The sequence below is a fragment of the Lactuca serriola genome, chromosome 5 (genome assembly GCF_051521515.1).
Source record: "Lactuca serriola cultivar US96UC23 chromosome 5, Lser_US96UC23_V15, whole genome shotgun sequence".
In the NCBI taxonomy this organism is placed as follows: domain Eukaryota; kingdom Viridiplantae; phylum Streptophyta; class Magnoliopsida; order Asterales; family Asteraceae; genus Lactuca; species Lactuca serriola.
The window spans coordinates 49,352,713-49,367,309 of record NC_136412.1 but is presented as its reverse complement, the minus strand read 5'-3'; positions in this window follow the sequence as shown (position 1 = coordinate 49,367,309).

Below are 14,597 nucleotides of genomic sequence, written 5' to 3'. Positions count from 1 at the left end.
CCACCCTCGTCGTCATTTCACCGGTGCGACGTTATAGCTCCGTCTGCCACCAAACTCAGCCACTACCACCGCCGTACGTTACTAGGTGGATGGTGGTGTTACTGTTCCAGGCACGTGTGTGCGTTTTTCGGGTGTGTTTCAGTTAACGTTGTTTGGGTGTGTTTATTTGGATAGAATTCACAAGAAAAGCCACGACCACCACCACCGTGAGGTGGTGGCTGCCGTTATGCACCACCGTCGGCCACCATAAGGTGGTTGCGTGTATGTGTTTATCTATTTAGTGTGTGTGTTTATTTTGGTATAAAGCATTGTAAAATGTCAATAGAAATTAGAATAATGAAAAGAAACTCATAACCACCACCCGTAAGGTGGTGGCTGTCGCCACCAGCCGCTGTGTTGGGTGACGGTCTGCTTTGTTTGTGTTTGATTTGTTTGGGATGCTTGGACAAAATGGACTACAATCATAACCACCACCGTATGGTGGTGGCCGCCGCCGTGAGACGCCGTTGACGACCACTACCTGAGGTAGTAGTGGGTGGTGCTCAACTAGTGAAAGCCTAATGGTCCCAATGAAGCCCTAATTGACCTAGAAGCCCAACCATTTGACTAATGGGCTAGTATGTGGGTTGGAAACCCTAATTAGGGTTTGGAAAACCCTAATGTCATGAAACCCTAATTTTGGGGATTGATCGGGACACGCTCGAGGATTATTTAATAAACCTAAAATGTTAATTAATAATAATTTGCAATTAACCTAAGTCAATATTAGACTTAATGGATTAAGTCCTTAATGGGTTAAGTAGGAACACTTAACCCTAATCGTCATTTCATGAGAAAACCCTAATTTCACTTGGGCCTTCCTATTGGGCTTTGGTGATTGGACTATTGATGGGCTATCCAAGAACAAGTAAATGGACCAAAATAATTTGATGGGATTTAGGATAAGGCCCATGTGAAGGACTTGGGCCCAATTTGGAAAATTGGGCCATAGGTGAGCCATAATTGGGCCTTGATGATTATATGATATTGGGTCATTGGAATACCAAGAGTTTGGACTAGAATAATTGGATGGACCTTAAGGTAAGACCATGAAGAGGTATGGGCCCAATTTGGAAAATTAGGCCATATGTTGGGCTTTGGCCCATTACTTGACTTTTGGGCTATTGGAGTGAGAGTTGGACCTTGGGTTTGGAACCCAATTGTTAATTTGGTTTTGTTTGATGTTGACAGTTCAGGAATCTGTCAACCAGCAGTTGGAGTTTTATCTGCGAGACTTCAGCAGTGTCAGGTGAGTTGTCCTCACTATATCAATAGGGTCTAAGGCACCAATACCAACCCTTTTCAGATTTGTATCCGGTTTTATTACATGTTATGCTTGATGATTTATATATCCTGTTTATAGGATGGTTGCTATGTTAGAGATCGGTTAGATCAGTATCCTAGTTATAGGATGGTTGCTATCTTAGTGATCGGTTAGATTGGTATCCTGGTTATAGGATGGTTGCCATGATTAGTGATCTGTTAGATCTGCATGTTTACTTGTTTATATGTATGTGCACATGTTTGTTGGTTTGGGGAAACGGTTAATGCAGGTCCTGTTGTGTGCAGTAGGCCAAGACACCCTGGGCGGACCAGGTAGACTGTAGGCCCGGGCCGAAGGCCCAGTGAGTGGTCCGGATAGGCTGAAGGTCCTGAGGAGGGCGGTCCATACGTGCTGAGGGCTCGGAGAGCGGTCCAGATAGACTGAGGACCAGGAGTCGGTCCAGTCAGACTGATGGCTCATTATGCATGTTGTTTGTTTATATGTTTATATGATATGGCTATATCTGTATGACGTTCGTATTTTGGGGGTAACTTACTAAGCCTTCAAGCTTACATTTATCGATTATTGTTTCAGGTACTTCTGATGATCACGGGAAGGCGAAGGCGTGATCATGCACCTCCTTATGTTTTACTATTGATTCTGGGAAACTCTGATATTAAAACCTTTTGAAAACATATTTGTAATAATTATTGGTTTTTGAATATTTTAAAAAGTTTAAATTTGGCATGACTTTTCTGGATGTTACATGGGACCTGGTAGAGACCTTTGGTTCAAGGTATTGGATCTTGGGTTATAGGATTGAGTGTGTGGTCTGTAAGTGGAGCAGAGGGATGTTTAGGTTGGGTAGCCTTGTCATTGGGAATCTTAGGAACCTAGTGGTTGGACCAGGTGCAATACGGGTAGTCTCAATAATGGTTTGGGAATATTCATATCCTGGTTTATTAAGGGGTTGTCTTGAATCAAAAGGTTTTGGGTGAAATGTGAATGTAGATCCTTGGTTCCCGGGGTATAAGTTGGGTATCGAGCTGGTTCTTGGAGGGAACTCACATTGAGAATCATGGGTCTTTATATGCAAGTTCTTCTATACAGTAGGATATGAAATAGGATATCTGTATGATGAGGTTATTAGTTGAAAGTTTCAGTGTCACACCCCGTCCGTCGGCGGAAACACCGGGCGGTGTAACGTTATTTCTTGTATCATAGTTATCAACATCCTGAAAACACATGCATTTTAAAATACGTCAACACAAAGTTGGTGAGTCCACAGGTTTTGACTCCATATAAAAATAACACTTTTTCTCAAGTTCAAAAGTATAGTTTTGAAAGTATAATTTTGACTCTCCAACGTTTACTATATATATATATATATATATATATATATATATATATATGTATATATATATATATATATATATATATATATATATATATATCCTAGGTATAAAAGTTTACTTACCAAATAAGTATATACCTATAAGTCTCATATACTATGAATATAAGTGTTTGTAATTCCATACAAACGAAAGTTGCTACGTATACATCTTATTTCAGCTCTATACGAGTAAAACCACTATGTATAAATCTATTTCCATTCTATACGAGTAAAAACGCTACGTATAAATCTATTTCAATTCTATACGAGTATGTGTGTTAGGTATAATTATCTACTTAATATACAAGTAGTACCTAGGGTATAAGTAGGGGGAAACTTATACTTAACATTAATACTTGTATAACGACAATTTATAATGCTTCTAACAATTTGCTACCATGAGTCTGTAACCGCTGCTTGACAACAAAACCTCTGACAAAACAATACACTCATGATTTACCATGAGAAACAATACACTCATGATTTACCATGAGAAACAAACACCGCGCGCTTCATCGACGCCAGAATAAAAAAAAGGAACGAATCGTCACTCGCTTGTCTTGGGTTGTAATTAACAACCACGAGTGGGGTCGTCAAACCATATCTTATTCATACACGACTTCCTCGCTCACACGGGATTAACGGTTACAGGTCAGAGGACTTCCACTAAGATCCCCAATCTTAGTTGATGAATGAGGTAGCTCATGTAAACTTTGACGGCTTCCTATAGCTCTAACAACAAAAGCATTTTCATGTCTAAAACCCTAAGTCACTAGACTATGATTTTAAACATTACTCCTAACTTCATAACATTTAGGCAGTATAACAGCTATATCTTGAAGTAAAACCAGGTTTTATCTTGACCTAAAACCAATAATAACAACATATAACGTTCCTAGTTTTATCTTGACATAAAACTATCAATAACCATACTAAGTTTTATCTTAACATAAAACTAACAATAACAACATATAACATATCCAGTTTTATCTTGACATAAAACCAATAGTAACAACCTACTTATCAATTCACATATAGAACTTCCGAGTATAAATCTGGAACTATATCGCACACAAAATATATATAAAATGCTAAGTATAAATCAAGATCAACATTAGTATGACAATAACATGCTAACAACTTTACGATAGTTGTATACTTTCAAATACGAAATAACTATATCCCGGTTATTATAACTATCTACGTTGATACTGATATATACTATCATATAGACATAATAATAACATATATATATATATATATATATATATATATATATATATATATATATATTTAGCATGTGTTTTTCCTCGAAAATATTAGAAAGCGGGGCCGTGAAACTCACCTTAGTAGCGTGATTTTATATAATCTAAGCAAAAACGGCCAGCGTACGAGGTTGTCGGGGCTCGGGATGCAATAGGGCTTCAGCAAATGAGAGATATAGAAAGAAGTTCAGGTGTAAGAATGGCTTGGGTCGATCTTGCTATTTATAGTAAGATTTTTGTCCCTCACGACGTGAGAAATGATAGGTTCACGTCGTGAATTATGGTAAGGGTTATCCCATAGCTTTAACGCGTGTTTTCTATCCCCGATTCGTGTCCTGCAGCGTCCTCACGTCGTGAGAAAACCTAGCTCACGTCGTGAGCTTTTGGGTTATCATTCAGTAGACTTCTAGAAGCAAAATGAGGCGGTTTGACTCCTCATGTCGTGAGTTTTTATGCTCACCTCGTGAGTTCAGTCAAATTAGGGTTTCTGACAATGACATCTTTGGAAGGCCATAACTTTTGCATACGAACTCCGTTTTTGACGCTCTTTATATACACGCGTAGGTATTTACGAGCACTACAACTCTATTTCAGACTAAAATAGCTAATTCTAAGCCTAGTTTAAATTCCTTATGTTATAGAGATTTTATAGTGTTCGGTTTATCATAACTTCTTTATGCAAAGTCAGATTTAGATGTTCTCTATATTTTTGGAATCGTATGGATGTATACTCTGATTTATACCATAAAATATGTATGAAAGTTCATATTTATATTAGAATTATCATGAAATACATAGTGATTTTACTACATTACTACTATAACAAAATCACATTACATGATTGGTATAATCACATGTGATTGTTATTGACTTACTTTTGACTAGTGTTACATTCTCCCCCCGTTGATAAAATTTCGTCCCGAAATTTAGCTTGTACTAGATTCCACTGTAGGGTCCTGGATAGCTTCTTTGCTTCCTGTTACGAATGCCCTACCACAGCCTAACTTCCTTGACTCCTTAACTTTGGACAATACTTCTTGATATGTCCAATTTCACAACACTTAAAACACGCTCTTCCTCCATCATAGCCGGTTCCAGTGTTTGTTCCTTGATTTCATGTTGTAAGTGTTTTGCTCCTATAGAAATTGGTGGTGTGTCCCTTTTTCTTGTAGTGAGTGCATATAAAGTAGTTACCTAGATGGTGACGGCTACACTGAGTGCATTTTGGGAGTTTTCCTTCATACTGTCGTGGTTGTGTGGGCATTGTTGTTGTGGCTGCATAATTAGTTGCCACATCTTGTCTTTTCTCAGATGATTGTATGGGATTCTTCCCATTAAATTTGCGCTTGTTCGTTCCAGATTCGGGAGACTCGGCTATAAATCCCACTTGGATTACTGTGCTTGTTAGCCGATGAGCTATACGCTTTGCACTGTCATATGTTATAGGCTTCGATGCGATAACCATTCCTTTGATCTGCGATGCTAGACCCTAGATATATCGCTTGATCTTCTTGTATTTTGGGGTTACTAGTGCTGGACACATCACCACAAGATCATTGAATCTAGCGGTATAAGCATTTATCTCTTAACCCTTGATGGTTAGGGTCCACAGTTCTTGTTCCAACTTATGTATTTCCTCCCTGGGACAATACTCCTCTACTAGCATCCTCTTCACCTCTTCCCATTGCATGGAATTGGTGGCATCAATACCCGTTGTATTCACATGGCTATTCCACCATGTAAGTGTTGCATCAGCGAAGGTACACGCAGCAAATCGTACCTTACATTCGTTCGGACAAAAGCTTATTTGAAATACTGATTCTGTCTTTTCAATCCATCGAGTCAAGCTAACGACCCCTTCCGTTCCATGGAAATTCTTAGGTTTGCAATTCATAAAATACTTGTAGGTACATATTCTGGCGGTCCCTACATTGCCTTCGTTTCTAACTCCTCCTCTTGTGACATTAGCAAGAGCTGTAGCGATTCTGTGGGCTATGATTTCTTCAAGTTCTACTGAACTTATTGGAGGGTTTGTTTCTCATGGTGGTGGTTGCAGTTGTTGTTGTTGTTGTGGTTCCGATCGTTGGTTAAGGTTTAGACGAGCGCTACTTCTTCTAGGCATTTTGTTTAGTTCCTATACATTTTAGATCACCAAGTGTTTAGTCTATCAAATATTACTCCCAATTTAAATAGTTCATATTATCTAATCATAATAAAATATAGTTGTACACCTACACCTAGTTGTGATAAGATCTATGCACATATGAACTTTAGTTGGAATATCTAATCTAAATCCTTGAGATCAAAAAAAACATTCCGGGTATTTAGGTGTATTCTCATCGCGGGTCTGAGTCTTCATATATGACTCTATATTTATTATTTGTTGTATTCATGCTCTATTAATTATTGTTCGTTACTTCAGGTCTAGCTGATAAGGTACCGGCCAGTCAGGCCAGTCGAAGGGCAGGATCATTTTAGCATATAGCCGTTCTGAAATCCAGCAACCCAACTCGACATGTTTATCCTTGTCACCGCTCCTGTAAGTAGTCCTTTAGTAGTATAATTAATAATATTTTATATTTCTAGGCTAAGGGATATACCTAAACCTAACAGAGTAAGCCCTATACTATAGTCGTGCTTTCCTAAGAAAGTACTAATTCACTATAGTTAATAGCTCTGATACCAATATGTCACACCCCAGCCGTCGGTAGAAACACTGGGCGGTGTAACGTCATTTCTTGTATCATAGTTATCAACATCCTGAAAACACATGCATTTTAAAATACGTCAACATAAAGTTGGTGAGTCCACAGGTTTTGACTCCATATAAAGATAACACTTTTTCTCAAGTTCAAAAGTATAGTTTTGAAAGTATAATTTTGACTCTCCAACGTTTACTATATATATATATATATATATATATATATATATATATATATATATATATATATATATATTAGGTATACAAGTTTACTTACCAAATAAGTATATACCTATAAGTCTCATATACTATGGATATAAGTGTTTGTAATTCCATACAAACGAAAGTTGGTACGTATAAATCTTATTTCAGTTCTATACGAGTAAAACCACTACGTATAAATCTATTTCCATTCTATACGAGTAAAAATGCTACGTATAAATCCATTTCAATTCTATACGAGTATGTGTGTTAGGTATAATTATCTACTTAATATACAAGAAGTACCTAGGGTATAAGTAGGGGGAAACTTATACTTAACATTAATACTTGTATAACGTATAATGCTTCAAACAATTTGCTACCATGAGTCCGTAACCGCTGCTTGACAACAAAACCTCTGACAAAACAATACACTCATGATTTACCATGAGAAACAAACACCGCGCGCTTCATCGACGCCAGAATAAAAATAAAAGGAACGAATCATCACTCGCTTGTCTTGGGTTGTAATTAACAACCATGATTGGGGTCGTCAACCCGTATCTTATTCATACACGACTTCCTCGCTCACACATGATTAACGGTTACAGGTCAGAGGACTTCCACTAAGATCCCCAATCTTAGTTGATGAATGAGGTAGCTCATGTAGACTTTGACGGCTTCCTATAGCTCTAATAACAAAAGCATTTTCATGTCTAAAACCCTAAGTCACTAGACTATGATTTTAAACATTACTCCTAACTTCATAACATTTAGGCAGTATAACAGCTATATCTTGAAGTAAAACCAGGTTTTATCTTGACCTAAAACCAATAATAACAACATATAACGTTCCTAGTTTTATCTTGACATAAAACTATCAATAACCATACTAAGTTTTATCTTAACATAAAGCTAACAATAACAACATATAACATATCCAGTTTTATCTTGACATAAAACCAATAGTAACAACCTACTTATCAATTCACATATAGAACTTCCGAGTATAAATCTGGAACTATATCGCACACAAAATATATATAAAATGCTAAGTATAACTCAATATCAACATTAGTATGACAATAACATGCTAACAACTTTACGATAGTTGTATACTTTCAAATACGAAATAACTATATCCCGGTTATTATAACTATCTACGTTGATACTGATATATACTATCATATAGACATAATAATAACATATATATATATATATATATATATATATATATATATATATATATATATATATATATAATATTTAGCATGTGTTTTTCCTCGAAAATATTAGAAAGCGGGGCCGTGAAACTCACCTTAGTAGCGTGATTTTATGTAATCTAAGCAAAAACGGCCAGCGTACGAGGTTGTCGGGGCTCGGGATGCAATAGGGCTTCAGCAAATGAGAGATATAGAAAGAAGTTCAGGTGTAAGAATGGCTTGGGTTGATCTTGCTATTTATAGTAAGATTTTTTTCCCTCACGACGTGAGAAATGATAGGTTCACGTCGTGAATTATGGTAAGGGTTATCCCATAGCTTTAACGCGTGTTTTCTATCCCCGATTCGTGTCCTGCAGCGTCCTCACGTCGTGAGAAAACCTAGCTCACGTTGTGAGCTTTTGGGTTATCATTCAGTAGACTTCTAGAAGCAAAATGAGGCGGTTTGACTCCTCACGTCATGAGTTTTTATGCTCACCTCGTGAGTTCAGTCAAATTAGGGTTTCTGACAGCGACATCTTCGGAAGGCCATAACTTTTGCATACGAACTCCGTTTTTGACGCTCTTTATATACACGTGTAGGTATTTACGAGAACTACAACTCTATTTCTAACTAAAATAGCTAATTCTAAGCCTAGTTTAAATTCCTTATGTTATAGAGATTTTATAGTGTTCGGTTTATCATAACTTCTTTATGCAAAGTCAGATTTAGATGTTCTCTATAATTTTTGAATCGTATGGATGTATACTTTGATTTATACCATAAAGTATGTATGAAAGTTCATATTTATATTAGAATTATCATGAAATACATAGTGAGGGCCATCAAGATAAGTCAAGATAAGTCAAGGCGGTACTAGTGATTTGGGAATCGTGTGTGGAGTAGCTTGTTATTCGGAGAAGATTCTAAGATACTTTAACTTTGGATTAAATAATCTCAAAGTAAATGATTTGACCCTGTTGCTTAGCTCTTGTTTGAGTCTAACCATTGCAGGGATGAGTCTTTTAATCGAAGGATTATTTGAGCCTGCTGTCAAGTAGGTGCAACAATGAATGGTCAGTGATTTTGTTTCCAATAGAAGCATAAAGTCAATCAAGAGTTGGAAGCGTTTTGTTTAAGTCTGGACTTCAATGAGGATTTGACCTGGTAGTGGTTCATTATGGGCGGTCTGTTGGGGAGTCAGACCAATTTGAGATTTCTGGTTTCAGGGAAACTAGAGGTGGTTTTCTGAATGGGATTAAGGATTCGTTCATCTTCGGGTTGGAGAGCCCTGCTAAGGTTGGTTTCAGTTGCATTGGGAAGGTTGTGGACTTGTGGTATGCCTGGGGATGTGGTCATGTTGCTTTGGTTGTATGGCCTGCCCGAGATAGTAAGGAATGATTTAGAGGACAAACTCTAATTTAAGTGGGAGAGAGTTGTAACGCCTTGTTCCAAATCGTTTCATATTTCGTAGTAGTGATCAAAGATTGGGTATTAGTAGGATTAAGACCTTTGAAAAATTGAGATCTTGACTCATTTGGAGGTAGGTGATGTAATTTAGATGATGTGGGTGCTCGGTTTGTGTTTTGGAGCAAGGGGTATTTTGGTATTATGTCAGCTCAAGCGTTTATGGAAAAATGGATTTGTTCGGGAAATTGTAATACCCGTATGAGTTTATTAGAGCGTAGAGCTTCTCGTTACCTTTTCATGGATATAAGGATCGTCGAAATCGGATTTATGATGAGGAAGTTATTGTTGGATTAGTGTCTAAGTCCATAACTATTTTGGTAGGTACTTGACCCGATTATGAGCATGGTCCTTTTGGGTTGCCTTCACCATAGCAATATGTAGGATGAATTAAGGAGAAAAAGGTTTAATTATGATTTATTAATATATTATGAGAATAATATATTAAAAGAGAAATCATGTTGTTTAATTAATATTAGTCAAGAATTAATTAAGAATTAATTTTGTGGCTAAAAGAGATTAGTTAAACTTGGGGGGACTGAAGTTGTAATTATAAGATAATTATAATTGGGCTATGGATCACGTAATAATATATAGGTTGGACGAATTCTATGGGAAGCCCATTAGAAATCGTCCAAGGGATATGTTAAAGGAGTCCATGGGCTGCTTAGGGCTTAAGCAGCCAGATTAGGGTTTCCTAGTTGTAAACCCTAATAGCCTACATGTATATAAAGGTCCCCTATGCCCCAAAAACGTGGACAAGAGTTCCTTTAGGGTTTCTGGACGTTTTGGGCAGCCTCCTCTCTTCTCCTCTTCATCCAAGTTGCTTAGTGGTGTTTGTGACTCCATTAGAGGTGCAACACTTGAGGCACTAAGCTTTCTAAAGCTAAGGATTGATTGTTATTGCTATATAACAACCAAAGGTAAGATCTAAACCCTATTTTATGTTAATATGATTAATTGTATGCTAGATCTAGGGTTTATAGCTTTGGATATTCAATTGCATGTTCATTAGACAAACTAGATCCAAAAGCTACTAGGGTTTGCATATACACCATAGGATTGATGTATTGCTTAAAACCCATCAGTGGTATCAGAGCCTAGGGTTGTTTGTTTGATGAATTTGATGCTTTGGTTGATTATTCTTGCTGAAAATCGGGATTTTTTTGGCTTCTGCATGTCTGACTCGCCGAGTCACTTGGTGAACTGTGACATCCCCATTTTCACGGCCAGAAAAGACCGATTTTGTTTATGCTTTATAAAAATCAGAGTACCCTTTTTATAAAAATGTTGTGGAATTTGTTCCCAGAAAAACATGATAAATACGTTATCAAAGCATTTCCGAAGAAATGTATTTTTCATTTATTTTAAAACATTGGGATGTCATCGTCAATACAGAAACATAAGCATAAACAAAACTTACATTCATTATCACAAGTGATTTACATCTCCTTAATCTCTCAGTGTAATATAACTTCATATAGACACCTGTGATACAAATAAGCTGGAGTGGGTCAGGTTGGGAAACCTGGTGAGTACATAGGGATTTCAATCCCACAATGTTATATCATATATATAATTTAGAACTCACAAAATATACAATTTCACCATATATATATATATATATATATATATATATATATATATATATATATATATATATATATATATATATATATATAAGCAACTCTTACCCCACCCCGTTAATCCTTACAACGATACTATCCATACTCTCGGACCTTAAATTTTACCTCTTACTTAACCCATACTCTCGGATCTAATTCACGCTCTCAGATTAATAATTGTGCCCATTCCATACTCTCGGATTAGGGACAAGTATCTATGTGTAAATCCATTCTTCCGGATTAACGACGAATGACTACGTCCGATCCATACTCCCGGGCTGAGGACGACTAACTATGTCTTAATCCATACTCCCGAACTAAGGACAATTGACTATGTCTTAATTCATACTCCCGGATTAATGACAGTTGACTATGTCCAATCCATACTCTCGGACTAGGGACAATGACTATGTCTAATCTATGCTCCCGGATTAATGACATATACTAAAGTTCTATTCTCTGAGTATAACTCACTCAAACTCGTAAGAAAATACTATCCAATATTCCTCATAATTAATTTAGGTTTACTCTTTATCCTAAATCATCATGTATAATCAGGTATGTTCTTTAACACGTATTTTAGGCAACATCAACTCTTCAACAAATAAACTCTTTAACGTATATTTAATACTTTAATTCATAATTGTATTAAAATCATGTTCATGAAAGGGACTATGCACTCACACATAAACTCTTCAACAAATATTTAACTCTTTAACATATATTTAATACTTTAATTAATACTTGTATTAAAATCATGTTCATGAAAGGGACTATGCACTCACACATAAATTCTTCAACAAATATTTAACTCTTTAACATATATTTAATACTTTAATTAATACTTGTATTAAAATCATGTTCATGAAAGGGACTATTCACTCACACATAAACTCTTCAACAAATATTTAACTCTTTAACATATATTTAATACTTTAATTAATACTTGTATTAAAATCATGTTCACGAAGGGGACTATGCACTCACACATAAATTCTTCAACAAATATTTAACTCTTTAACATATATTTAATACTTTAATTAATACTTGTATTAAAATCATGTTCATGAAAGGGACTATGCACTCACACATAAACTCTTCAACAAATATTTAACTCTTTAACATATATTTAATACTTCAATTAATACTTGTATTAAAATCATGTTCATGAAGGGGACTATGCACTCACTTGAAAAGCTGGTGATTTCGAACTCGGACAGCGCTTCGCTTCTTAAAAATAATTTTTTTCGACGAAACCTAGTATTATTATCACTAGAGTTTAGTCTATTATTTGTCGAGACTAATTAATAGTCTAGCTATTATTACTATTACATAAGCGTTAAACAATATTTATATAACTCATAGTAATAACCCAAGTACTTATTATAAGTTCCTAATAACGTTACTATAATTAAATAAAAATTATATTAAAAATAGCGTAGGCGTAGCTCACTTACAACGAGTTTTATAGAAAACCGGGCTTTGCTTGAAGCAGCGTTCCCGAGCTGAAAAACTCTTCTTCTCGGAACCGTCGAGCACTCCGGGGCTTACGCCTCGTGCTAGGGAGGTTCCCTAGCTTTTCCGGGGGGTTTCGGGGCTAGAGAGAGGTTCTAGAGAGAGAATAAAAAGAAGAAAGAATGGGAAATGTGTGAAGAAAATGAGGGTGGTAGAGGTTCTATTTATAGGGTGAAAATGGGTGAACTTGGTGCCACATATCTCCATCTAGTGGCAAGACTTGGGAAGAAAGCAATGGCCAAGATTGTGCCACATCACCCATTTTCGCACAACACACTTTCGACTTCTAAAATCCGTAACTTTCACATACGACCTCCTTTTTTAACGTTCTTTATATCCACGCGTAGGTAAAAATAAGATCTACAACTTTCATTTTGACTCTGTCAGCTAATTCTCGACCGGTCTTAAATTTAACAGTACGGGGATATTATAATGTTAAATGTCCGCGTAAAATTCATAACTTCTACATACAGACTCTGTTTTTGTCTGTCTTTTTACCGTTGAGTTCTTATTAATGAGATCTTCAATTCTCATTTAGGTCGCGTAGGCCAAAAACCGCTCGAACTAAAATTCGAGTTTCGGGTCGTGCCTGCTATGCCAAATCTTAGAAAATTCATAACTTCCTCATACGAAGTCAGATTTGGGCGTTCTTTTTTGTATGTTATCGGTTTAACATATACTACAACTTTTATTTGGATCGATAAGGCTAAAAAGTCATTTATCAAAAATTCACTATTTACGTCTCCCGGTGTCGTGCCGGTTTTGCCGTAAAACTTCGACTGGCCATAACTTCTTCGTTATAACTCGGATTTCGGCGTTCTTTATATGTACGGAACCCTTGAGACATATTATAAAACTCGGTTAAGATTTTTTATTCTAAATAATCTTTTGTCAAAAAGTCGTTTTCAACCCCTATTATCTCTAAATTGACTAGCCCGGATCTACAGGCGTTACATGAACTCGCTGAGTCGTTTGTACTCGGCGAGTCCAGATCCAGACTCGACGAGTCAGCGGGTATGGCAGGCTGTTTTCGCGATTTTCTTGTTGTTTTGGCTTGGGATACTTACCATAAACGTTTTTAATTCATAAAATCCGATTTTTATTGATTTTGGGTGAATATCCTTACCAAAATAGAAGATAATTGTCAAAATTTAGATAATCTTTTGTTTTATTAGATAAATATTGATTATTTGTAATTTAGATTTGAATTATCTTGTGAAAAAGTTTCAAATTGCACCCTTTAGATTTATAGTTTAAATTTGAACTTAAACGTTTTGTTTTTGAAATTTAAATAAGTTAAACCCTAATGTTTTGAAAAGTTTCAAAACTTGCCTCAAGTTTTGGAATTAAAATTTTTTGATTAAAAGTTTAATTTTGAAATATTTAAATTCTAAACCCTAATGTTTTGAAATGGTTCAAAACTTGCCCTCAAGTTTTGGAATTTAAAAGTTAATTAAAAGTTTAATTTTGAAATGTTAAATTCTAAAACCCTAGTAATTTGAAAAGTTCAAATCACACCCTTATGGTTTTATTAATTAATTAAAGTGTATAATTAAAAGTGATTTAATAAACCCATAAAGGTTTGGTCTTTTAATTAAATTAAAAGTATAATTTACTAAATTGAACCACCTAGTATTTTAAAAGTGTAAAATACACCCTATACTATATATAACATTAAAAGTCTAATATTATATATGTATGAGTAAACAGTCAGTCTTACCGTTAGTAGGCCTCATTCACAAAGGTGGTCTATAAGGGGTGTTTAAGGAAATTTCCTATAAAATGGCGATTGAATGGGTATCCACTCTTACCCACCGCACTCTTGACTAGTGGAGGGTCGTTAGCCGAACGGGTAGGATAGGACAGAAACCTTCCATTATAAGTATAATGAAATATACAAAGTAACTAAATACTTTCATAAATTCCC